This window comes from Mercenaria mercenaria, chromosome 17 (assembly GCF_021730395.1).
Source record: "Mercenaria mercenaria strain notata chromosome 17, MADL_Memer_1, whole genome shotgun sequence".
Classification (NCBI taxonomy): Eukaryota; Metazoa; Mollusca; class Bivalvia; order Venerida; family Veneridae; genus Mercenaria; species Mercenaria mercenaria.
In genome coordinates, this window is record NC_069377.1 from 69,093,901 (window position 1) to 69,121,823 (window position 27,923).

Here is a 27,923-nt window from a genome sequence, read left to right on the forward strand (position 1 = left end):
TGAGCTTGTTGTGCCCTGAGCGGAGCCTGACCATCATCACCTGTTCAGACCGATCAAGGATATGAAAAGCATCTTCCTCCATCCTTGGTCTCGTTAGTGCCTTGATGATGGTGACTTTCTCCTTGTAACTCACAGGTTCTGTTGGTTGTTCTGACTGAGCTCCTAGCTTAGCCAGTTTGTCTGCTTCTTCATTGCCTGCAAGTCCACAATGGGATGGAATCCACTGAAGTGCTACTTTGCAGGTTATACTCAGGCTCTGCATTCTCCTGGCTAGCTGCGGAGCTTTATGTTGATCAGAGCTTCCATGACAGACAGTGCATCTGAGAGAAACACGACTGAGGGCAAAATGTCAAGGCCGCCAGCTGTCAAAAGGACTAGGAATTGTACAATACACTTAAATTCCACACAAAAATCCTTATAAATAGAGATAATTCACCTCAAAATTGGATGTAACATGCATGTTGTACTACGGAAAAGTGGCCTTGATATTTTCTTACGACCAGTAATAAAAAAGTTACAGTATAAGCTATTTAAAGTAACAACAAAGTGAAGTAATTCTAGCTTCTTGCATATGACACTCCGTCTTATGATGGTGAACAATTGTGCCAAGTTACATCAAAATCCCTCTATGCATGACAAAGAAATGCTCTGGACAATGTCATTGTTGTATCTAACCTTTGACCTCGACCATAGACCTAGGGACCTGGCTCTTGCGCATAACACCCCGTCTCATTACGTTGAACATTCTTGTCCAGCTACATCAAATTCTCACCATGCACTAAGAAGAAATGCTCCGGACAAACTCATTCTTCAATTTGACCTTTGACCTTCAACCGTGACCTTGACCTTTGAGATAGGGACATGGGGTCCGCGCACAACACTCCCTCCCACCGAGATAAAACATTCCTGTCAAATATAAACAAGACTGGTCCATGCATATCAAAGCTATGGTCCAGACAAAATCGGACGGACAGACGCACGCACGCACATTCTGCTACCCAATTATGGCTGATGAGTATATGAAAAACTTTTGTTCTTATCAGCAATCATTATTTAATGACACTGTTTTAAATACTGATAAGTCGATGTTCATCTTCAGAAGAAAATGACTCACGAAAAATCTTCCTAATGAACTTTCTCAGAATTTTTACACAATGTTACTGTCATATCGACGTTCAATATTGCATACTGGTGCAAATTTTGAGACAAATAAAGAGGCTGAAATATGTTTTCCTGGAGTTTTAATGGACAGTAATGATTAAAAGTATTAAATTTTATGAATCCCTGTCGCTACACAGTGAAAAAGGCCCCTCGTTCTGAAATTTTGAAATAATTATGCAAAAATTGAAGCGAGCGGAATCTGATTTTTAGCTCAGGTGAGTTTTTCTGATCGCTCAGACATTTAGCTTGTGTATACGATAGAGGCTGTATTTTTCAATTGATCTTCATGAAATTTGGTCAGATTGATTATCTTGATAAAATCTAGGCCGAGTTCGAAAATGGGTCATCTGGGGTCAAAAACTAGGTCACTAGGTCAAATCAAAGAAAAACCTTGTGTATGCGATAGAGGCTGTATTTTTCAATTAAACTTCATGAATTTTGGTCAGAATAATAACCTTGATGAAATCTAGGCCGAGTTTGAAAATGGGTAATCTGGGATCAAAAAGTTAGGTCACTAGGTCAAATCAAAGAAAAACCTTGTGTATGCGATAGAGGCTGTATTTTTCAATTAATCTTCATTAAATTTATCAGAACGATTACCTTGATGAAATCTAGGCCGAGTTTGAAAAGCGGTCATCTGAGGTCAAAAACTAGGTCACTAAGTAAAATCAAAGAAAAACCTTGTGTATGCGATAGAGGCTGTATTTTTCAATCAAACTTCATGAATTTTGGTCAAAATGATTGCCTTGATGGAATCTAGGTCAAGTTCGAATATGGGTCTTCTAGGGTTAAAAAGTAGGTCACTAGGTCAAATCAAAGGAAAAGTTTGTATATTCGATAGAGGCTGTATTTTTCAATTGATCTTCCTGAAATTAAGTCAAAATGGTCACCTTAATAAAATCTAGGCCGAGTTTGAAAATGGGTCATCTGGGGTCAACAACTAGGTCACTAGGTCAAATCAAAGAAAAAACATTGTGTATGCGATATAGAGGTTGTAGTTTTCAATTGATCTTCATGAAATTTGGTCAGAATGATTGCCTTGATAAAATCTAGGTCAAATTTAAATATGGGTCATCTGGGGTCAAAAAGTAGGTCACTAGGTCAAATCAAAGATACACTTTGTGTATGCGATAGAGGCTGTATTTTTTCAATTGATCTTCATGAAATTTGGTCAGAATGATTGTCTTGATAAAATCTACGTTGCGTTTGATTACGGGTCGTCTGGGGTCAAAAAGTAGGTCACTAGATCAAATCAAAGAAAACCCTTCTGTATGCAATAGAGGCTGAATTTTTCAATTAATATTCATGAAATTTGGTCAGAATGATTGCCTTGATGAAATCTAGGACAAGTTGGAATATGGGTCATCTGGGTCAAAAAGTAGGTCACTAGGTTAAATCAAAGAAAACCCTTCTGTATGCGATAGAGGCTGTATTTTTCAACTGATCTTCATGAAATTTTGTTAGAATGATAGCCTTGATGAAATCTAGGTCAAGTTCGAATATTGGTCATCTGGGTTTAGAAACTAGGTCACTAGGTCAAATCAAGGAAAAACCTTGTGTATGCAATAGGGGCTGCAATTTACACTGGATTTTCATTAAATTTGGTCAGAATGGTTGCCTTGATTAAGTCTAGGTCAAGTTCGAATATGGGTCATCTGGGGTCAAAAGCTAGGTCACTAGGTCAAATCAAAGAAAAACCTTGTGTATGTGATAGAGGCTGTCCTTTTTTTAATTGATCTTCATGAAATTTGGTCAGAATGATAACCTTGATGAAATCTAGGTCAAGTTCGAATATGGGTCATCTGGGGTTAAAAACTAGGTCACTAGGTTAAATCAAAGAAAATACTTATTCATACTCAAGATTTTTTGCTCCAATTTTAATGATAATTGCTCAGAATATTTTTTTCCATGAAATCACTAAGTCAAATATGTTTACACTGTTATGGTGTGTTATGGTGAGCGACCTAGGGCCATCTTGGCCCTCTTGTTTTAGAAAAATATTTATTTTCTTAGATTCTGAAAAAAATGGTGACTAAGTAATCAATTTCATATGACCTATTTGAAAGTTTGTTTATACAGTGAAAACGAATCCTCAGTATAAGTTTTGATTTTACAGTAATATAGTCTGACAAAAAACCTGATAGAGACAAGGTATATCAATGTAAAAAGGTTTATGTAATGTTTGTTATATTTGAGAAACTAATAAAAACAGTAAAAAGTGACATCATGCTTTTTGACAGGTGAAGACGACACCTGGTAGTAACAAGAGACGAAGAATTGTCGTAGAGGAGGGGGAAGGTAGTGTAGAAAATGAATCCGGTAAGAACTGAAGTTTTAATGGCCTAAATTTGTCATCTTGTTGAAAATTGATTAATTAGCTCTTTTGCTTTGTCTAGAAGATACCAATATTTTATAAACAGAAAAGACAAGGAAGACTTTACATTGAAAAGTATTGGACGGACATCAAATTCGGTGATTTTGTTTTGTTCTTTGTTTAATATTAATGATAATATACCAAAAATAGACATGTTTTGAAATTACTTCGGGGACATGTGTATATGGTTGCCACAAAGTGTGAGAAGTATTTGCTCACAGGGTTATTACTATCGACTGTAAAATTTCAACCGGTGGGCAGAAATTGACGAATCTGGTCAGTTACAATCAAATAAAACGGACGGTGATAGAGCATGTCGATTTATAGTTTTGACGTTGTCCGTCCGTCCGTCCTTCTAATTTCATTAGTCAAAACATAACATACATTTATTATGTACACTTAAAACATTTGTTTTCCTGACTAATGAGATTATTTGATTCTTAGTAACATTTTTAAAACTTTTTGCCGTTTATATTTTATTCTCCATATTCAGCAACTAGTAGATAGGCTATTTCAATAAAAATACTTGCAAAACTTGCAAAATTGCATCTGCTATTGGCGAAACTGCAGGATATTTAGGATGACAAAAAATCTGATAAGTCAAAAAACAGTGTCAAAAGGTAGATAGCATCAATAGTTTGATTAAGTTACTTTTACTTTAAATGTTCTTTTATTATTAAATGAGCTGCAACTAAAACACGAAAAACAGAAATATAAGAAGCTTTAAAAGATACAGTGTGTTTAACACTGTAACAGGGTTGCCACTTTCCTTGAAAGATCAGGGGAAAATTGATTTTTTTAAGGTCAGTGAATTGTCAGTGAAGCATAAAATTATAGAAAAGTCACGGGGTTTCTGTGCACGAGTAGTTAAAGTTGCTGACTTCAAATCACTTGTCCCTCCTCGATGTTGGTTCGACCCTCACTGTGGGCGTTGAATTCTTCATGTGAGGAAGCCATCCAGCTTGCTAACGTTAGGTGGTTCTACCCTGGTGCCCGCTCGTGATGAAATAATGCAGGGAGGGGCACCTGGGGCCTTTTTCCACAATCAAAGCTGGAAAGTCGCCATATGACCTATGATTGTGTTGGTGCTACGTTAAGCCCAATGAAATAAACAAGAGGGCCATGATGGCCCTATATCGCTCACCTGAGTACCATTGCTCAAAATTATTTGATCGTTTCAAACAAATCTCATTAGAAGCTGCTAAGGTGTATTCATTTAGATAAAAAATAAAGGTAGGTAATTTGTCATAAATTCAGTCGATATATATGTTCACTGATTGTCCAAGTCCATCTGTTGAAATTTCAGATCAGTATCTTCATTAGTTACGGAGAAATACCCATTTTAATTTGAAATAAAGGGAGGTAATTTGACATAAAATCAGTCCATACTTATCTACCCTGATTGTCTCAGTCCAACTAATGACAATATTGAAATTTCAAATAAGTATAACTGATATAAATCCATTTTGATTACAATCAGGGGAGGTAATCGGATATAAAATTGTTTGGATCTGAAAGATTTATCATGGAATCCAAGATTTATTGTTGTTGAAGATATTTTGGAAGTTTGTATCAAATCAAACCATAAATGAAGTCTCCATATGGCTGCAAAAGCCAAAATAGCTAATTCTGGCCCTTTAAGGGGCCATAACTCTGGAACCCATGATGGAATCTGGCCAGTTCAAGAAAGGAACCAATATCTTGTGGTGATACAAGTTGTGTGCAAGTTTGATTAAATTTAAATCATAAATGAAGCTGCTATAATTGTGCAGACAAGGTCAAAATAGCTAATTTTGGCCCTTTCAGGGGCCATAACTCAGGAAACCATTATGGGATCTGGCCAGTTCAAGAAAGGAATCGAGATCTAATGGTGACACAAGTTTTTTGCAAGTTTGATTTAATTCAAGTCATAAATGAAGCTGCTATTGTGCAGACAAGGTCAAAATAGCTAATTCTGGCCCTTTCAGGGGCCATAACTCTGGAACCCGAAATGGAATCTCGCAATTTCAAGAAAGGAAACGAGATTTTATGGTGATACAAGTTGTGTACAAGTTTGGTTAAAATAAAATTAAAAATGAAGCTGCTATTATGCAGACATGGTCAAAATAGCTAATTCTGGCCCTTTCAGGGGCCATAACTCTGGAACCCATTACGGAATCTGGCCAGTTCAAGAAAGGAACCAAGATCTTATGGTGATACAAGTTGTGTGCAAGTTTGGTTAAAATCATATTATAAATGAAGCTGCTATTGTGCAGACAAGGTCAAAATAGCATATTTTGGCCCTTTCAGGGGCCATAACTCTGGAACCCATGACGGGATCTGGCCAGTTCAAGAAAGGAACCGAGATCTTATGGTGATAAAAGTTGTGTGCAAGTTTGGTTAAAATAAAATTATAAATGAAACCTCTATCGTGCAGACAAGAAATTGTTGACGGACTGACGGACTGACGGACAGACGACGGACGAAGGGTGATCACAAAAGCTCACCTTGTCACTATGTGACAGGTGAGCTAAAAATAAAAATGTCAGGAAAAGGGAAAAGTCTCGGAAAAATGAAATTCTGGGTCAATGTTCAAAATTTTCAGTGGCTATGGCAGTCTTCAAGCAGTGTTTATAAGTATAGCTAAGTCAAGTGATTTCTCTGAAACCACTGGTAGGAATTTAGCCATACTTCATGAGAAGCTTTACAAACAAGAGGGGATGCACATATATTTTCTTTATTTGTCAGTTGGATTTTTTCACTGATTATTTGCCTTTGATTACTCAACATTAGTAAACTGATATTTCTCAGCAACCACTACCTGGATTTCAGCAAAATTCATGGGACGTTTCACTCTCAAGAGGAGTTGCGTATATTTTCTTCTTTTTCCATTGTAATGAGTTCATGTGCCCAGTTCCACTGCCCAGCACTGAAATAACCGATCGCGTTGTTTCCTACGAAAGACCCGTGGTGACATTTCAACTTCATTATTTCACGATTTCTGCTTCCTGATTTCACGATTTCCACTTCATGAATTCACGATTTCACGATTTCCACTTCATGAATTCACGATTTCCACTTCACGAATTCACGATTTCCACTTCATGAATTCACGATTTCAACTTCATGAATTCACGATTTCCCCTTCACGATTTCACGATTTCAACTTCACGAATTCACGATTTCCACTTCACGAATTCACGATTTCCACTTCATGAATTCACGATTTCAACTTCATGAATTCACGATTTCCACTTCACGAATTCACGATTTCACGATTTCCACTTCATGAATTCACGATTTCCACTTCACGAATTCACGATTTCACGATTTCAACTTCATGAATTCACGATTTCCACTTCACGAATTCACGATTTCAACTTCATGAATTCACGATTTCCACTTCACGAATTCACGATTTCACGATTTCAACTTCATGAATTCACGATTTCCACTTCACGAATTCACGATTTCACGATTTCAACTTCATGAATTCACGATTTCCACTTCACGAATTCACGATTTCAACTTCATGAATTCACGATTTCACGATTTCCACTTCACGAATTCACGATTTCACGATTTCAACTTCATGAATTCACGATTTCCACTTCACGATTTCACGATTTCAACTTCATGAATTCACGATTTCTACTTCACGATTTCACGATTTCCACTTCACGAATTCACGATTTCACGATTTCAACTTCACGAATTCACGATTTCCACTTCACGATTTCACGATTTCCACTTCACGAATTCACGATTTCACTATTTCAACTTCATGAATTCACGATTTCCACTTCACGAATTCACGATTTCACGATTTCCACTTCATGAATTCACGATTTCCACTTCACGAATTCACGATTTCACGATTTCCACTTCACGATTTCACGATTTCAACTTCACGAATTCACGATTTCCACTTCACGAATTCACGATTTCAACTTCATGAATTCACGATTTCCACTTCACGAATTCACGATTTCAACTTCATGAATTCACGATTTCCACTTCACGAATTCACGATTTCACGATTTCCACTTCACGAATTCACGATTTCAACTTCATGAATTCACGATTTCACCATCGTGAAATCGTGAATTCGTGAAGTGGAAATCGAGAATTCGTGAAGTGGAAATCGTGAATTCATGAAGTGGAAATCGTGAAATCGTGAATTCATGAAGTGGAAATCGTGAAATCATGAAGCAGAAATCGTGAAATAATGAAGTTGAAATGTCACCACGGGTCTTTACTAGTTTCCTGAGACAGCTCTTGTTCATTGACTTATTGACAGATTTTTTAACAGTAGTATACTATAGTACAACTCTTGTCCGGAGTGTTTCTCAGGAACCACTGGTTTGAATTTAGTAATACTTCATATGAAGCTTTATTCTCAAAAACAAGGATGCCGGGCAGGTAACCTTACCAGTGTTCCTGCATTCTATACCAGTACAAACCTGTTCTCCGCAAGCACCTGTCAACCAGAGATGGAGGACGAATGATTTAAGACACAATGGCTTTTTATCTAATCGTCACGGATAACATACGCCTTGCCCGAGGATCGAACTCCGTAGATCTGCTCTCTCTCTATTGGGTTAAGCGGGTGGGCTTTATCATCAAGCGGAGATGCGCGTATTATATTCGTGTTCTTGTAAGATGATTTGTCATATAGTAATTGCCTTTCGATTATTCATCAATAGTGTATTATAGTACATTTTTTGTCCGGAGTATTTCTCAGCAACCACTGGTTGGAATTTAATGAAACTTCTTCAAAGGAAGCCTCACTATCAAGAGGAGATGCGCATATAATCTTTGTTGTCTGGTCGGATGATCTTTTATTGAGTTATCGCCCTTTAATTATTTAATAATAGTTTACTATAATACAATTCTTTTCGGAGTATTTCTCAGGAACCACTGGTTGGAATTTACCCATTCTTAGCTTTACTATCAAGTAGAGATGCACATATTGTCTTCGTGTTTCGGTTGGATGATTTTTGCACTCAGTTCTAGCCCTTTGATTATTCAACAAAAGGAACTGTAGTACAATTCTTGTCTGGATTATTTCTCAGGAACAACTGGCTGAAATTCAGTGAAACTTTATAGGACGCTCAACTATTAAGTGTTTCGATCAGATGATTTTTCATCGAGTTGTTGCCCTTTGATTATTCAACAGTAGTGATGGGCAAATCGGTTAGATTTGCCAACCGATTAATCGGCATAATCGGACAAGCCAACCGATTCGATTAATAGGATATAATCGGATAATCGCTTACTCTAGTTACATATATATAAGTTCACCTCACAGTGTATATTTTATGTCATTACTTAAGAAATGAACCACACAGACATCAAATATTCTATTTCTATTGTATCCCTTCATAAACACGAGTAAGTTAACAGCATAAAAGTAAAATATTTGTGAAGATAGTAAACTTCAAATCAAGTACTCTTAATTTCACCAGTGACTTATTCAGTGTTATTTAATTAAACTTTTTTGGAGCAAAAAAGTATTAACGATTTATTAATTCTTAATTATGATTTCAATCCCACAAAAGCAAAAATGAAAATACCTTTGCTAACATGCTTGCGTAAGTCTTACGGCATGCAATACATACTGCCATACTTAGGTCAAGAGTTTAGATTGATGGTTTTCCCGTCTTAATTTTGTAAAAGCCACATATCTTCCAAAATCTGGGTTATCACAGATGACTTCAATTTCTTTCGAGACTTCTGAGGAAGCCATTTTTACGTAGAGTAGTTAGCCTTGGCGTAACTGCCCTAAAGAACCGTAAATACCAAAAGGAAAAAGGTCAGAAACAACTAAATTATCCCTTTAGGGTGCCAAGTAATTAATCGGTCAGGAAAAAGTGAAGTCGGCGATCGCGCTCATGAATGCAACGCCGACGATTATTGGAGTGTCCCCGATTGTCGGCCAATCACTATTCAACAGTAGTATACTATAGTACAATGCTTTTCCAGAATATTTTTCGGCAACCACTGGTTGGAATTTTGCCATACCTTATAGGTAGCTTTCTAAAAAGAGAAGATGGGCATATTATCTTCTTGATTCGGTTGGATGATTTTCACTGATTTATTGCCCTTTGATTATTTAACATTCTAACACGACTAGCAAATAACTTATATACACATAGGAGGAAATCAGTCAATGGTTATTTTGCGATAACCCATGCGCGTGCAAAGTAGTGACGTCATCCTCAATGTATAGAATGATCCAGGTGCGTAGCACGGTGTAGTTCATGTCGTAAACAGTAGTTACCATTTTTTAATCCCCCGCCACAAGTGGTGGTGGTGGGGGGGGGGGGTTATAGGAATGGTCTCCGTCCGTCCGTCCGTCCGTCTGTCCGTTACACTTTCGTGACCGCTCCATATCTCCTAAACCCCTTGAAAGATTTTCATGAAACTTGGGTCAAATGATCACCTCATCAAGACAACGTGCAGAACACATGAGTCAGCTTTGTCGGCTCAAGGTCAAGGTCACAACTCAAGGTCAAAGGTTTGAGCCTTCCATTTTGTGTCCGCTGTATATCTCCTAAACCTCTTGAAGGAATTTTATAAAACTTAGGTCAAATGATCACCTCATCAAGCCGATATGCAGAACTTATGAGTCAGCCATGCCGGCTCAAGGTCAAGGTCACAACTTAGGGTGAAAGGTTTGAGCCTTCCATTTTGTGTCCGCTCTATATCTCCTAAACCCGTTTGTGGATTTTCATCAAACTTGGGTCAAACAATCACCTCATCAAGGCGATGTGTAGAACTTATGAGTCAGCTTTGTCGGCTCAAGGTCAAGGTCAATACTGAAGGTCAAAGGTTTGAGCCTTCCATTTTGTGTCCGCTCTATATCTCCTAAACCCCTTGAAGGAATTTTATAAAACTTGGGTCAAATGATCACCTCATCAAAAAAATGTGCAGAACGTATGAGTCAGCCATGCTGGCTCAAGGTCAAGGTCACAACTTAGGGTCAAAGGTTTGAGCCTTCCATTTTGTGTCCACTCTGTATCTCCTTAACCCATTGAAGGATTTTCATCAAACTTTGGTCAAATGATCACCTCCTCAAGAACGCATGAGTCAGCCATGTCAACTCAAGGTCAAGGTCACAGTTGAAGGTCAAAGGTTTGAGCTCTGTATCTCCTAAGCCCCTTGAAGGATTTTCATGAAACTTCGGTCAAATGATCACCTCACCAAGACGTTGTGCAGAATTTATGAGTCAGCCATGTCAGCTCAAGGTCAAGGTCACAGCTAAAGGTCAAAGGTTTACCCTTTCACTATCCGTAGCAGTAGCGGGGAATTTAGCTGTCTTTCAGACTGCCTTGTTCTAATACTGTTTACACTAGTATGTCGTGTTAGAGTCGAAATAACAAGTTCCCAAGTTCTTATGCGAAACAATATATCACTCAGGCCTACGGTCTTCGTGATATATTCTTAAGCATAAGAACTCAAAACACGGGTTATTCTACGATAACCCACGCTTCGGAACTTATTATTCCTTAATTAGTTTACTACAGCGCCATGTAGAACCAGCGACCTTACATAAGCCAGCTGGATGGTTTCCTCACTTGAAGAACTCAACGCCCCGAGTGTTGCTCGAACCCAAATCGATGAGGGTCAAGTGATTTGAAGTCAGCGACCTTAACCACTCGGCCAAAGAGGTCCCACAAGTCAAATCAATGATTGTCACTGACTAATATCATCATTAGAATGTTTACACTCATATATTTTAAGCTCATCTGAGCCTAAGCCTCATGGTGAGCTTATGTGACTGCTCGATGTGCATCGTGCATCGTCCGTCCATCAACAATTTCTTAAAAAAAAATCTCCTTCAAAACCACTGGACAGATTTACACCAAAACTTATCAGGTATGATCCTAGGGTGCCCGCCTTTCAAAATCGTCAAAGATTGCCATGGCAACCAAAGGGAAAACTTTAAAAATCTTCTTGCCTAAAACCGCAAGGCGTAGAGTATCGATATTTGAAATGTGACATTATCTAATAAGATTGTTCAAATTATGCCCCTGGGACGAAAAGAGGCCAAAAGTTTTACATAGACTTATATAGAATTTAAAAAAAAATCTTCTTGTCTGAAACCACAACACCTAGGCCTTTGATATTTGGTATGTAGCATTGCCTTGTAGTCCTCTACCAAGCTTGTTACCCTGGTTGAATAGAGGCCCGTCCCCGGGGGTCCCATGTTTTACATAGATTTGTATAGGAGAACACTTTAAAAAATATTATTGTCTGCACCTGCAAGGTCCAGGCTTTTGATATTTGGTATGTTGCATTGCCTAGTGGTCCTCTACCAAGATTATTTAAATTCTGCCCCTGAGGTGAAAAGAGACCCCACCCAGGGGGTCTCAAGTTTCATAAAGACTTATAATGGAAAATCTTTAAAATCATTTTGCCTGAAACTTCAATGCCTAGGCTTTTGACAATTGGTATGTTGCATTGCCTGGTGACCTCCTTCCAAATTGTTCAAATTGTGCCCATGTGTGAGGTGAGAAGAGGCCCTGCCCTGGGGGTTCCAAGTTTTACATAGACTTATATAGGAAATACCTTTAAAAATCCTCTCATTTGAAAGTTCAAGGCCTAGGCCTTTGATACTTGGTATGTAGCATTTCCTAGTGGTTCTCTAACAAGTTTATACAAATTACTAGTATGCCCTTGGATGAAAAGAGTCCACGTCACGGGGGTCCCAAGTTTTACATAGACTTATATAGGAAAAGTTTACTTGAAAATCTTCATGTCTGAAACTACAACACCTAGGCCTTTGATATTTTGTATGTAGCATTGCCTTTGGTCCTCTACCAAAATTATTCACATTATAACTCTGGGATGAAAAAAGGGCTCCCAAGTTTTGCATAGACTTATATACGAAAATACTTTAAAAATCTCCTTGTCTGAAACTGCAATGCCTAGGCTTTTGATATTTCGTATGATGCATTGCTTTGTGGTCCTCTACTAAGATTATTCAAATTATGCCCCCTCCACGGGTCCAAACTTTTTACATAGACTTATAAAGGAAAAAAAAATCTTTTGGCCTGAAACTGCAAGGCCCAGACTTTTGATATTTGGTATGTTGCATTGCCTAGTTGTCTTCTACCAAAATGCCCCTGAGGTGAAAAGAGGCCCTGTCATTTGGGTCCAAAGTTTTACACAGACTTAAATTTACATTACATTTCATCTTTTATACGAGAAAAAAACTTTAAAAATCTTCCTGTTTGAAAGTTCAAAGCCCAGGCCTTTGATATTTAGTATGTATCATTGCCTAGTGGTTCTCTAACAAAATTGAACAAATTATGCCCCTGGGGAGAAAGAAAGCCCTAATCTAGGGTCACTTGTATATGAGTTTTACAGGGAAAAAAATACTTCAAAAAATATCTTATCATATTTCCTAGACTGTATAATCTGCCTGATGACTCAAAAATTTAGGGGTCACTTGAATGTGACCTTGACCTACTGACCTGCTGTCTTGTTTTTTAACATGGAGCCTTGAATTTGGATAACATGTATAGATTTGCCCATCGATCCTAACACTGACTTTCAGTGACCACGAATATGACCAACTATCTTAATATTTACGCATCAGTTTGAAACTTGAAACATGTAGCTCATATAACTCAGCATCGTCGGATACCCACGGGTGATCCATTCCGTTACCTCCATTTATATGAAACGTTAGCGTAATCAGCAACCGTGGGTATCCGACGATGATAACTCAGGAGAGCGATCCGGGATCTTAATGATCCTCTTGTTGGTATTTTTTTGATAGTTTGTTATATCTGAAACAGAATAAATACAAAATGGTGGATTGGATGGCTGTAAGGGAGGAAGAGGAGGCAAAATATGATTGCATTGTTCAGTGAAAATTATGGTTTTGTCAGGGAAAAGACGGGGAATTTTATTTTCTCAACTAAGTGGCAACCCTATATAAGGACCGTATAGATCGACATTATTTCCTCACAAAACATTTCAAGGGGACCGTCTCAACATAGTTTAATTATATTATGCGCGATATGAAAAAGAGTTTATAACGGCAATAGGGTTTGAGTTATTATATCATCACTATGCGGTAGGTGATATAAAATTTGGATGTGCCTGTTTTTAGCTCGACTTTTCGAAGAAAAAGTAGAGCTATTGCATTCGCTCCGACGTCGGCGTCGGCGTTGGTTAAAATTTTTGATAAAGTCAATTATCTCTGTTACTGTGAAAGCTATTGACTTGAAACTTAAAATACTTATTTACTATCAAAATCTACACAAGGAAGAACAATCCCCATAACTCTGATTGAATTTACAGAATTATGCCCCTTTCTAATTTAGCATTTTTTGTTATAGTTGTTTATAAAGTCAAATATCTCTGTTACTATCAAAGCTATTGACTTGAAACTTATAATAGTTATTTACTATCAAAGTCTACACCAGGAAAAATAATCCTCATAACTCAGATTGAATTTTGATAGAATTATGCCCCTTTTAACTTAGAATTTAAGTTTTTGATAAAGTCAAATATCTCTGTTACTATCAAAGCTATTGACTTGAAACTTAAAATAATTATTTACTATCGAAGTCCACACCAGGAAAAACAATCTGCGTTACTCTGATTGAATTTTGATAGAATTATGTCCCTTTTTAACTTAGAATTTTTGGTTAAAGTTTTTGATAAAGTCAAATATATCTGTTACTACCAAAGCTATTGACCTGAAACTTAAAATACTTATTTACTATCAAAGTCTACACCGGGAGATACAATTCCTATAAATCTGATTTGAATTTTGACAGAATAATGCCCCCTTTTAAATTAGAATTTTTGGTTAAAGTTTTTGATCAAGTCAAATGTCTCTGTTACTATCAAAGCTATTGACTTTAAACTTAAAGTAGTTATTTACTATCGAAGTCTACACCAGGAAAAACAATCCTCATAACTGTGATTTGAATTTTGACAGAATTATGTCCCTTTTTAACTTAGAATGGTAAAAGTTTTTGATTTTTTTTAACGTCGCACCGACACATGATAGGTCATATGGCGACTTTCCAGCTTTATAATGGTGGAGGAAGACCCCAGGTGCCCCTCCGTGCATTATTTCATCACGAGCGGGAATCTGGGTAGAACCACCGACCTTCCGTAAGCCAGCTGGATGGCCTAATCACATGGAGAATTCATCGCCCCGAGTGAGGCTCGAACCCACATCGATGAGGGGCAAGTGATTTGAAGTCACCAACCTTAACCACTCGGCCACGGAGGCCCCAAAAGGTTTTGATAAAGTCAAATATCAGAGGAAGGGAGCAAAATTTAAAGAACTTTACTGTTGAAGTCCTATGCAAAATGACAACAAAGGGAAGAAATTCCCTGAAAAAAATCTAAGACCACTAAAATTATTAACAGGTACAAATGTGTCAAAATACACCTTAATTTTGCAGGTACCATCCATGTTGTACCAAAGAAAAGTGGTCTCGGTTTTTACCTACGGCTGATAATAAAAAAAAATACAAAATAACCTATTTTTAGTAACTTAAAAGGGAAGTAATTCAATAAAAAATATTGTAAGTGAACAAAAAAAAAAAAAAAAAAAAAGAATCTGCCAAATAAAAAAAACAAGAGCACCGCAATGCAAAGCAACATAAACACAAAACAAAGTCATGTGACCTTTAACCTCTAAGTGTGAACTTTACCTTTAAGCGAGCTATATGCTCTGCACGTCGTCTCAATGTGGTGAACATTTGTGCCAAGTTTTTTTTTTATAAAAATCATTCAAGCAGTTTAAGAGTTACACATCGCAATCGAAACAAAGTTATATGACCTTTGACCCATAAGACGGACACACAGACAAACAGACGGTCAGACGAACACCAAAATACGTTCCTTCGGGCGTATAATAACAACAAAGGAATGGAGACGCAAGATATTACGTTTTCTACAGTTTTCACAATGTTTTACCTGCTGACCTACATTTTGATCCCAGCTAACCCAGTTAAGATTTATTTTCATTTCGGACGACGACGACGATGGAATACGGATACATTGCGAACAGATAAGCTCATCTTTTCAACTTTGTCGCAGATGCGCAACTTATAATATTGAAGAACCTTTCGGGAAAGTGTTATGACGCTAGATCAAATAGTTTTTGCGATAATGCATAACAAAACACCTCTCTGGCGAACAGACAGACGGACAGACAAATTCAAATCTTATCCTGTGCGGTAACATAATAAGCCAGACCTTACCATCATTATTGGAATGTTTTCCTACCACACATAAATTAAAATTGCCATGTTGAGACGGTCCCCTTGAAAAATCGATCGTCTTAGGTGTTCACAGTCCACGTAGACTTAATTCGTAAATGTCTAATACAAAATCCTTGGGAGAACCCTTGCTCATTATAGGTTATATAAAGCTGTGGAAATACATTTAAAATGTTTTGACCAGAAATTTTATTTAATGTAATTTACTTTACACGTAGGTGATGAATCTGAGGAAGGGAGTGATGATGATGATGATGCTAGCAGTGGTGTTGATGAAGCTGGTGTTTCATCAGATGATGCTTTTGAAAAATATTCTCAAGTCAAAGTATGTGTTTTAAAAATTAATAAAGATGGTATTTCTTTGAATCAGATTTTCTGGTCAAGATGTAAGTGTATAAAATGATGATATTTCATTGATTGAAAAATCATTTAATCATTGTATTAGCTCACCTGGGCCAAAGGCTCATGGTGAGCTTTTGTGACCGCTCGATATCCGGCGTTAGTCGTCCGTCATGCATCGTGTCTGACACATTTTGTAAAAATATTCTTCTTCGAAACCGATGGGTAGATTTAAACCAAACTTCACATGAATGATCTTTGTGTACCCCCCTTTCAAAATTGTTCAGAGAATCGAATTCCACACAGAACTCTCGTTGCCATGGGAACTGAAAGGAAAAACGTTAAAATTCTTCTTAGAATGCCTAAAAGTTCAAGGCCTATGCCGTCGATATTTGGTACGTAGCATTGACAAGTCGTTCTCTAACAAGATTGTTGTGATAAAAAGAGGCCCCACCCAGGGGTCCCATCTTTTACATAGCCTTATATAATAAATTTTTAACTTCTTGCCTGAAACTGCAAGGCCTAGGCTTTTGATATTTCGCATTGCCTAGTGGTCCTCTACCAAAATATTTCAAATTATGCCCCTCAGGTAAAATGAGGCCCTGCCCTGGGGATCCCAAGTTTAACATGGACTTACATATGAAAAAGAAAAAACCTTTAAAAATCTTCTAGTCTGAAAGTTCAAAGCCTAGGCCTTTGATATTAGTTATGTAGCATTGCCTAGTAGTTCTCTAACAAGATCGTTCAAATTACGCCCCTGGGATGAAGAGAGGCCCCGTCCCGGGCTCACTTGTTATATGGAATATATAGGAAAAAATACTTATCTGATCATATTTCCTAGACTGTTTAATAATAATTACTGATGTCTCCAAGTAGGGGTCACTTGACTGACCTTGACCTACTGACCTACTTTCTTGTTGTTTTAAGATACAGCCTTGAAATTTAGATGACATATACAGTTTGGCCCACAGATCTTAAAACTGACTTCCAGTGACCATGAATGTGACCTACCGACCTACTTTCTTAATATTTACGCATCAGTTTGACACATGAAACATGTAGCTCAAATTACTCAGGTGAGCGACCGAGGATCATCATGACCCTCTTGTTAAACCAGTATTAATTACTTGGTTTTTATGCCCCCGAAGGGAGGCATATTAGTTTTCAACTGTCCGTCCGTTAGTTCGTTCGTTAGTCACAACGTTAACTTTTTGCATGAAGGCACTTTACTCGCGAACCACTGCACCCAGGACCTTTAAACTTCACATGCTGATAGTACTTATTGAGTACACCACCCCTACTGACTTTGGGGTCACCAGGTCAAAGGTCAAGGTCACAGAGGCCAACGTTAACTTTTTACATTAAGGCACTTTACTCGCGAACCACTTCATCCATGCCCTCAAACTTCACATGCTGACAGTACTTATTGAGCACACCACCCCTACTGACTTTGGGGTCACCAGGTCAAAGGTCAACGTCACAGGGGCCAACGTTAACTTTTTGCATGAAGGCACTTTACTCGCGAACCACTGCAGCCGGGACCTTTAAACTTCACATGCTGATAGTACTTATTGAGTACACCACCCCTACTGACTTTAGGGTCACCAGGTCAAAAGTCAAGGTCACAGGGGCCAATGTTAACTTTTTGCATGAAGGCACTTTACTCGCGAACCACTGCATCCAGGACCTTCAAACTTCACTTGCTGATAGTACTTATTGAATACACCACCCCTACTGACTTTGGGGTCACCAGGTCAAAAGTCAGGGTCACAGAAGCCAATGTTAACTTTTTGCATGAAGGCACTTTACTCGCGAACCACTGCATCCAGGACCTTCAAACTTCACTTGCTGATAGAACTTATTGAATACACCACCTCTACTGACTTTGGGGTCACCAGGTCAAAAGTCAAGGTCACAGGGGCCAACGTTAACTTTTTGCATGAAGGCACTTTACTCGCGAACCACTGCACCCAGGACCTTCAAACTTCACATGCTGATAGTATGTATTGAGTACACACTCCTACTAACATTGGGATCACCAGGTCAAAGGTCAAGGTCACAGGGGCCAACGTTAATTTTTTGCATGAAGGCACTTTTCTTGCGAACCACTTCACCCAGGACCTTCAAACTTTACATGCTGATAGTACTTTATGAGTTCACCAATCCTACTGACTTTGGAGTCACCAGGTCAAAGGTCAAGGTCACAGGGGCCAACGTTAACATTTTGCATGAAGGCACTTTACATGCAAACCACTTCATTCAGGACCTTCAAACTTCACATGCTGATAGTACTTATTGAGCACACCACCCCTACTGACTTTAGGGTCACCAGGTCAAAGGTCAAGGTGCTGCGGGGGGCATTTGTCACCATTAGTGACAGCTCTTGTTTCCTGTCAACAGTGAAATCACTACATTTCATTTCCTACATTTAGAAAACATTCGATGTTGTTAACCTTTATCCTGCTAAATTTCTAAACTGGACCAATCTGTCATTCAGTTTGGGCAATACCATTTATTATTTGAAGGGGTTTTCACTGAAAATTTACTGACTGAAAAACGAACAGTGCAGACCATTATCTTGGTCTGTACTGGTCGCAAAGGCAGAATCTCTTGTCGCCAGCCGGCTAAAGGTTAAATGTGTTTCATGTAAGTTATTAAGCCCCCCAGTAGTGGGGGTAATGTGAATGGACGTCCATCCGTCCTTCCGTCCGTTTGTATCAATTGTGTCCGGTCCATTTGACTTAAACCCCTTGAAGGATTTTCATGAAGTTTTGGTCAAATGATCGCCTCATCAAGACATGTGTAGAACTCATGAGTCAGCCATGTCGGCTCAAGGTCAAGGTCACTACTCAAAGTTAAAAGTTTGAGCCTTCCATTTTGTGTTTACACTGTATCTTAAACCCCTTGAAGGACCGCCTCGGTAGCTTAGTGGTAGAGCGTCCGCTTCGAGTGCGGGAGGTCGTGGGTTCGATCCCCGGCCGCGTCATACCAAAGACGAAAAAAATGGTACTAGTAGCTTCCTCGCTTGGCGCTCAACATTAAGAGGATAGTGCTAGGACTGGTCAGCCCGGTGTCAGTATAATGTGACTGGGTGGGGTATCATGTCATGTGTCTACGGCGTGATATTCCAGTGAGGCAGCACTATAAAGTTGGGCATTGTGCTCACTGCTACAAGTAGACACCGTCGTTTATATGACTGAAAAATTGTTGAAAAATACGTTAAACCCGAACACACACACTAAACCCCTTAAAGGGTTTTCTTGAAACTTTTATCAAATGATCACCTCATCAAGGCAATATGCAGAACATATGAGTTAGCTGTGTGGGCTCAAGGTCAAGGTCACAACTCAAGGTAAAAGGTTTGAGGCTGCTATTTTGTGTCCGCTTTGTATCTCCTTAAACCCCTTGAAGGATTTTAATATGACTTGGGTGTAATATTCTGAGCTTCGCCAAATACCATCGATTTTTTTTAGCGGCGAGGGATATAGCTGTTTTTAACGCTGCCTTGTTTTATTTGATTCGGTAAAATAAAACAAAACATTTTCTGACTTTGAAACACCTCATTTGCGATAAATGTCTGAAAAAAGCAAATGAATTCTTCTGATTTTTCAGGGTTTATTTTCAAAATCTCAATAGTAACTCTATGAAAAAATACAAATTGTAAACACTGAAACAAATTGAAACGATCGAGTCTTAAACGCAATTGTTAAACTGGAATTTACTGATTGATTTCCACTGTAGTTTTAAACTAATTTTTCTTGTTTAATTAATGTTTAATTATTAAGTTACACAAATGTGATATTTGCACATGCGTAAAATGAAGTTTCAAAAATGCGTTTTAGATAACCTTTTCGAAAGTGTACGTGAGTGTATTTAATACTGCCCATACTTGTGATTCCTATACAAACATATTTTTCAGGACACAATTGACGTACAATTTGAAAGACTAAAGAAAACATTCCAAAGGTTGGATGATAATTTAAAGGTAAGTCACGCCTATCATCTTATCAAAATAAATGCTAGAACAGTACTCAATGGTATATTTGCCTTAAAACCGATACAGGGCCTATTTATTTCACTTAAATCAAAGCATAACATTATATTAGATCAGCTGTACAAAGCATATACAGAGTTGTACTACTGACCGGGGTCCCAGTTAGGTGTCTGCGCAAAATGTTTTTTTATTTTATTTATATTTTATGGCAATATACCTACATGTATTAAGTTTCATTAACAAGTGTTACTGTTACCAGTTTTGACTTACATTTATAGATATTCACATTTAAAGTGGGTGGGGTAATCTGACATATGACCAGCCAGGAACACAATTTCCTTTATTTTTTAAAAAAATGGTTCTAACTTTTTACCTGAAACTTTACTGATAAAATAACTATGCTATGGACATTCACACAACATGTTGCATTTTAAATTGTATTGAATACTTTTTTCATCACAGAGCCACAAATTGGCCTGATCAAATTTACTGATTTTCAATGGACGAACTTCACCCAAAAGCTAAAACATTTTTTATTAGTTGAGGTATTCAGGTGTTATTTCAGCAGATATTGTAAACTAAATAAACATTAAATGACAGTATATCAGTACACTCTGATTAATATTGGAAAAGTGGTACACTCTCAAACTGGGAAAAATGGGTGGGGTAAATAAACATTCGAAGCAACACCATAAACATTGTGCAGTTGTTAAGAAATGGCCTCAGATTGTCCACTACTATCTTAATTTTATTAAATACAGTTTTCGGTGATAAACTTTAACAAAAATGTGTCCATTATATACATGTGTGCCATGGAAAAAGCACGGACCTTGAACATGACATGTAGACAAACAAAACTAACCCTGAAAGCTCAAAGTATTTAACGAAAGGTTTTGCCGGAGGCAGTATATTTTGAGGAAAGCTATTGTTAAAATTGAGATTAAATTTTCTGCATTTTCAATTTCAATGTAGTTTAGAATATACATGAATATAGGTCGTCTAACTGGTAGCTTTGGCAGTCTCTTTCAGGTAGCCTTAGTGCAGGTAGTTTTATATTCTGTCTAGCCGAGACAGTGTACATGATGCTGTTTACAATAGAGGAAAGAAATTAAAATAAAAACTTCGATTCTGGCTGTTTATTATGCCCCCTTCGAAAAATGAGGGGTATATTGTTTTGCAGATGTCGATCGATCGGTCGGTAGACAAATCGGTTTCCGGATAATAACTCAAGAACGCTTGAGTCTAGGGTCATGAAAGTTAATCAGGATGTTGGGCCTGACTAGCAAATGATCCCTATTGATTTAGAGGTCAGTAGGGCAAAGGTCAAGGTCACAGTCACCTAGAAAAGTTAATCCGTTTCTGGATGTTCACTCAGGAACGCTTGGGCCTAGGTTCTTAGCCCTGTTGATTTTTAGGTCAGTAGGTTCAAGGTCGAGGTGACAGTGACCCTGAACACTTAAACCGTTTCAGGACGATAACTTGAGAAAGCTTGGGCTTAGGATCATGAAAGTTGATAATGAGGTTTGTCATAACCAGCAGATGACCGCTATTGATATTGAGATCAGTGGGTCAAAGGTCAAGGTCACAGTGACCCAGAACAGTCAAATCGTTTCCGAATGATAACTTGGGAACTGTTAGGCCTAGGATCATGACAGTTATTAGGGAGGTTGTCATGATCAGGAAATGACCCTATAAATGTTTAGGTCAGTATGTCAAAGGTAAAGGTCACAGTGACCCGCAATAGTGAAAACATTTCCGGGCAATAAGTTGAGAACACTTAGGCCTCGGATCATGTAAATTGAAAGGGAGGATGATCATGACCAGCAGATGACCCCTATTGATTTGGAGGTCAGTAGGTAGGACAAAGGTCAAGGTCACAGTGACCCGGAACAGTTAAACCATTTCCGGGCGATTACTTGAGAACGCTTTGACTTCGGATAACGAAACTTGATAGAGAGGCTGATCATGACCAGCAGATGACCCGTATTGATTTTGAGGTCAGTACGTTATTGACCCAGAACAGTAAAACGTTTTGCCAAATAACTAGAGAATGCTTTGGTCAAAGACCACATTTGATACGAATGTAATTTATGACCCACAGTTATTGATTTGAGGTCAGTATGTCAAATGTCCAGTGTACAGTGACCAAATAATTCTGTTCCTTGTGCAGTTACTGAATGCATCAATGGGTAGCATTTCGTGTTCTACGAGCTGTTGTTCCATTTTAAAGACCTTGAAGGTCGTGGACTTTTAGTGTGCATTTCTAACCAGGTTTCAAAAAACTGGCTATCATATTGCCGAATGTCGTTGTCCGGGCGGATGGGCGGACGGGCGGGCGGCGTCACCTTTTGGTTTCTGCTCAATAACTTGAGTTAAGAGTGACCGATTCAATGGGGTTCGTGATGAAATAATGCACAGAGGGGCAGGGTTGTTAATAATTACTTGCAAAAGTAATGCATTAAATTAGCATTACTTGGAAAAAGATGGCATTAAATTAGCATTAGCATTACTCATTTGTATCAAAATAATGCATTAAATTAGCATTACATAGGGTGCATTAGCATTAGCATTACCATTACTTTTTGAGAATCATTGCATGTTATTATCACATACACTGTTTGTTTTTCATTAAATCATTTTAGTTTACCTAGCTCATCTACATGAATAGTTAAATACGTGTATGACTTCCTTGTATTATATCTGATTTTTTTCTTTTACCATTAATATATATATATATACTGACGAGATAAAGAAACGCCTCATTGAAATTTGGCGTTATTTTTTTCCATACGCTTTTAATTGTTGTGAAATGTAGTAAATCTACATGTACTCTGACCGACAAACACAGTGAACAAAAACTCGCGCATTTCATTCAGCCATTTGTTCACTTCATGTACCTGGTCATGATTTCCTCGTGCAGTCCGTGCATGTAAACCATGTGGTTTGATTGAACGATTTTTGCACATGTACATGTGTAATACGACACACAACCATATTTTCAGCTATTCTCTGAAAAAAACATTAGTTTTCGTAATGCCGAGGCTGAATTCTGAAGAGAGGGCTCAGGTTTTGGCTATGCTTGAATGTGGGCGAACGCAGGAACAAGTTGCTAGACGTTTTAACGTCTCTCGTTCGACAATTGTGCGTCTTATTCGACGTGTTTGAGACACGGGAACGTCTATCGATAGACCACGTTCAGGTAGACCGCGTGTAACGTCAATACGACAGGATAATTATATACGTCAACGTCATTTACGTGACAGATTTGTGACGGCGCAATCTACGTCACGTATAGTTGTAGGTAACCGTGGACGTCCAATTAGTCGACATACAGTGAGAAATCGACTCAGAGAACGCGGAATTACCTGTCGTAGGCCCTACCACGGTCTAATTCTAACGTTACGCCACCGTTACCAACGTCTTATTTGGGCCCGCAACCATCGCGGCCAGCGTTGGCAGAACGTAGTGTTCAGTGACGAGTCGCGTTTCAACTTGTGGAACGCCGACGGACGTATCCGTGTCTATAGACGACGCCATGAACGCTACGCGAACAATTGCGTTTTGGAGCACAATCGTTACGGTGGAGGTGGAGTAATGGTGTGGGCAGCAATCAACCCTAGGTTTAAGTCCCAACTCGTCGTTTACCAAGGTAATCTCACAGCCAGGCGTTACATCGACCAGATATTACGTCATGTAGTTGTCCCTTTATTCCGTCAACGTCAAGGATTAGTTTATCAGCACGACAACGCGCGACCTCACGTTGCACGCGTCACCAGGGACTTTCTACAGGCTAGAAACATTAATGTTTTACCTTGGCCGGCGTGTTCACCGGACTGCAATCCGATTGAACACGCGTGGGATTATCTCGGACGGCGGTTACGCCAACGTCAACCCCAGCCAGCAAACGTCCGGGAACTGGTTGCAGCGCTGCACCAGGAGTGGGCCAGAATCCCACGGTATCTGTTACGCAACTGGTGCGGCTCTATGAGGCGTCGCCTTGCTGCTGTGGTTGCTAGCAGAGGTGGCCACACGCGCTACTGATTTTTCTAATGCAATTTCTCCGACCGGGCTATTAAAATTCAAGATTTAAGCTTAATGCGACATTGAAATGATTTCTTATTGACCATAAATTCTTGTAAAGCATCTAATTTGCGAATGGAATTGTTCTTTTCTAATTTTGAATCACGGTTAACGAAAAATTGTATACCGAGTTTGAATGAGGCGTTTCTTTATCTCGTCAGTATATATATATATAAAACCAAAAAAAAACCTATGTTGAAGTACAGCATGCATGAGCATTCATTTAAATTGTTAGAGAAAGTCAAGTACCAGTTCAATGGCTCCCTAACAGCCTAATTTAACATGACATGTAAAAGCTAGCTGCCTTAAGGTCTTTAACATCACTATTAGTGACATACTGTTAAGTGATAAAAAGGTGTCAAAAGATAACAATAGATTCTGTGTGATATTTTGGGTGACAAATCTAATTATTTCACACTTCTATGGCTATTATAAATATGCACTTTGGAGTTGTCCCAGGTTTTAAATGTATTTTTCAAAACCTTTCAGGTGTACATTGAACAAAAGGCAATTACACCATTAGACAGTTTATTAAAATCAAACAACAATCTATTAGAGAACTGCTATAACCTGTGTAAATAACAGCATATATGTGTATTATGTTTTTTTTTCCAGTGATACAGAAAATAATGCCTAAGTAATGCTAAACATTAGCATTAGCATTACTTACTTTGGCATTAAATTAGCATTATTTATCCCCCGACGAAAGTCGGAGGGATATAGTTTTGGCGTTGTCCGTCCGTCCGTCCGTCTTTCCGTCCGTCCGTGTGTCCGTCCTTCCGTCTTTCCGTCCGTCCGTCCGGAGCCGTATCTAGGAAATGGTTGGGAATATTTATTTAAAACTTCATATACATGTTCACCACAATGAGTTCTTGCGGCCCGTTAAGTTTCAGTCAGACTGCCCAAGTAACACCAGAGTTATGGCCCTTAGAAGTTTCTAGTGTTAACTATATAGGGTACTATAAATATGGCAATTTCTGCATCATAACTTTAGATATATTTGACCTAGAACTATGAAACTTAAACAGAATTTAGATCACCATAATGTGGTTGTGTACACACAATTTCATTTTGATTTATTTGTAAATTAAGAGTTATTGCCCTTTAATTGTATAAAAATCCACATATTTGTACATAACAAACTTACCATTTGGTAGAATTTCATTAAATGTCTTTCATTCTTTTCCATGAACATTTATTGTAAACATGTGAAGTTGTTTACCTACACCTGGTCACCCCCTTACCTTGATCACACACCTCCCCCCTATCCCCCGACGCCCCCCTCCCACACCCCAAAAAAAAAAAAATCATTCCTTATTTTAGATTTGTTTCAAACAAACTTCATATACATGTTCACCACTATGAGGTTATGGGGCCCATCAAGTTAACTATATAGGGTACTATAGATCTATAGATATGCCAATTTCTGCATCATAACTTTTGATATATTTGACCTAGAACTATGAAACTTTAACAGAATTTAGAGCACTATAATGTGGTTGTGCACAGACAATTTTTACGGATTTCTTTTTGTAACTTCAGAATTATTGCCCTTTAATTGTCTAAAACTCCACATATTTGTACATAACAAACTTAACATTTGGCAGAATTTCATTAAATTTCTTTCATTCTTTTCTGTGAACATTTATTATAAACATGTGAAGTTGCGCACCCACACCTGGTCACCCACTTGCCTTGGTCACCCCCCCTCCCCCCCTCCCAATTTTTTTTTTTCATTTTTTTATTTTAGATTTTTTTCAAACCTTCCAAGTTGTACCATTCCCCCACCTCACTTCTCCACCCAGTCATGCCTACCACTGATCATGCATCCTCTGCCCCCCCCCCCCCTCCAACTTCACCCTTTTACCTTTTTTTTTTTTTTTTCATTTTTAATTTTCAATCAATATTTATAATCAACATGTGAAATTTTGTTTCCTCTCCCATTCCCCTGCACCCCCACCCCCTAAAAAAATAAATATATATCTATATATAGATATATATATTTCCATTCCTTTTTTTTTATATGTTCAAACCTTCAACATGTTAAGTTCTGACTGCACAAACCTTGCCCTCAGCCATGTTCAAGATATCTTACCTGTGTTCTCTTAAGGACATCTGATCTTTTAAGTTCAAATGTACATGTAAAACAGCAACACCTGGTGCCAAACCACTCAAAGACAATATTTCATTCCAGTTAAACTTCAAGCTCACATTTCAATTAACTGCATTTAATTTTAAAAGCTAAGCTTATTACAGTAAGCATATCCCATTCAAAATAAATTCTTTAGTCAGGATCAAAGTATCATACATTTATTATGTACTCTTTAATTAAACATTTGTTTTCTGTTAAATTGATTTTGACTAATGAAATTATTTGCTTCTTATTAACATCCTTAACTTTTTGCCGGATATATCTTTTTGCCATTCCTCACCACAAACCCTTTCGGCGGGGGATACCAATTCATCGAATTTGCTTGTTTCAATGCTAAAATTGTGGCATTCATCATTACTTGGCATTATTTGAAAAAAATAATGCATTACTAATGCATTAGCATTAGCATTAGCACTACTACAACCCTGCAGAGGGGCACCTGTGGTCTTCCTCCATCATCCAAGCTGGAAAGTCTTCATATGACATATAACTGTGCCGGTGCGACGTTAAACCCAACAAAATAAATCAATCAATCAATAGGGCCTCCGTGGCCGAGTGGTTAAGCCGCTGACTTCAAATCACTTGCCCTCATCGATGTGGGTTCGAGCCCCACTCGGGGCATTGAATTCCTCGTGTGAGGAAGCCACCCAGCTTGCTTACGGAAGGTCGGTGGTTCTAATAATTTCTGTTCCTTGTGCAGTCGCCATATGACGTATATTAAAATCTGTAAAAAGATCCCTTGCATAGAACGTAAGCATAAAAGAATAATTGCAGACTCGGTTTGATTGAGTCAAGCAAAGAATGCAACCAAAAAAGAATGATACCAGACTCGGTTTGATTGAGTCACTAGGTTCAAGGTCAAGGTCACTGTTGCTTAAGATAGAAAAAGTGGTTTTCGCTAAATAACTTTAGCTTGCATTGATGTATTGAAATTAAACTTGGCCTATATGTAGCAAGGTTGGATTTGTATATCGGGTCGTTGGGGTCAAGTTCGAGGTCAGGATAGATAACTTATTTAATATTCAAACTTAGAAAATTTCACGGTGGCGCAGTCGTGTAGAGTGTTGGGCCAAAAGCTACTTTTTGGTCTGTGGAACCGAAGGGCGTCGGTTCAAACCCCACTGGGATCAAAATTATTCTTTCGTGATAAAAAGATCATTTAAATGTCAATGGGTCAAGATCAAGGTCAAAGTTACAAAAAAAATATTTTTTCTAAAAGTAGATTTTTTCTCAATCTCAATGTGATCATCAAAATGGTGGTTTCCGCTTAAAATTTTTAGTCTGGACTTAAAATGTGTACAGCAAGCTTATATGAAAAATTAACTTTGAATGATATTTGGGGCCACTGCTACTAAAAATAAAAAATGGCTTCCACTCAATATCTTTAGTCTGGGTACACTTTGGAAAAATGGGATCATATTTGCAGTAAAAATAGATTTCAATGCTGTGGAATGGAAGGGTGTCAGTTCAAATCCCACTGATATCCATTTTTTTAAAGAAAATTTTGGTGGGGGATAAAAAGATCATTTTAATGTCATTAGGTAACTAGAAATAGAAAAATATGGTTATAATTAGAATATTTTC

General features: G+C 38.1%; 1 long non-coding RNA gene and 1 other non-coding gene across 2 annotated transcripts; both read left to right on the forward strand.

Moving 5' to 3' along the window:
- The first annotated feature begins 282 nt into the window (after nucleotides 1–282).
- LOC128550136 (uncharacterized) lies at nucleotides 283–20,099 on the forward strand. Its single transcript, XR_008368123.1, has 3 exons — nucleotides 283–3,480; nucleotides 15,993–16,099; nucleotides 20,033–20,099. It is a non-coding gene; the product is annotated as an uncharacterized LOC128550136 (long non-coding RNA).
- On the forward strand, nucleotides 19,024–19,099 carry Trnas-cga (transfer RNA serine (anticodon CGA)). Its single transcript has one exon. It is a non-coding gene; the product is annotated as a tRNA-Ser (tRNA).
- Nucleotides 20,100–27,923: the final 7,824 nt, after the last annotated feature.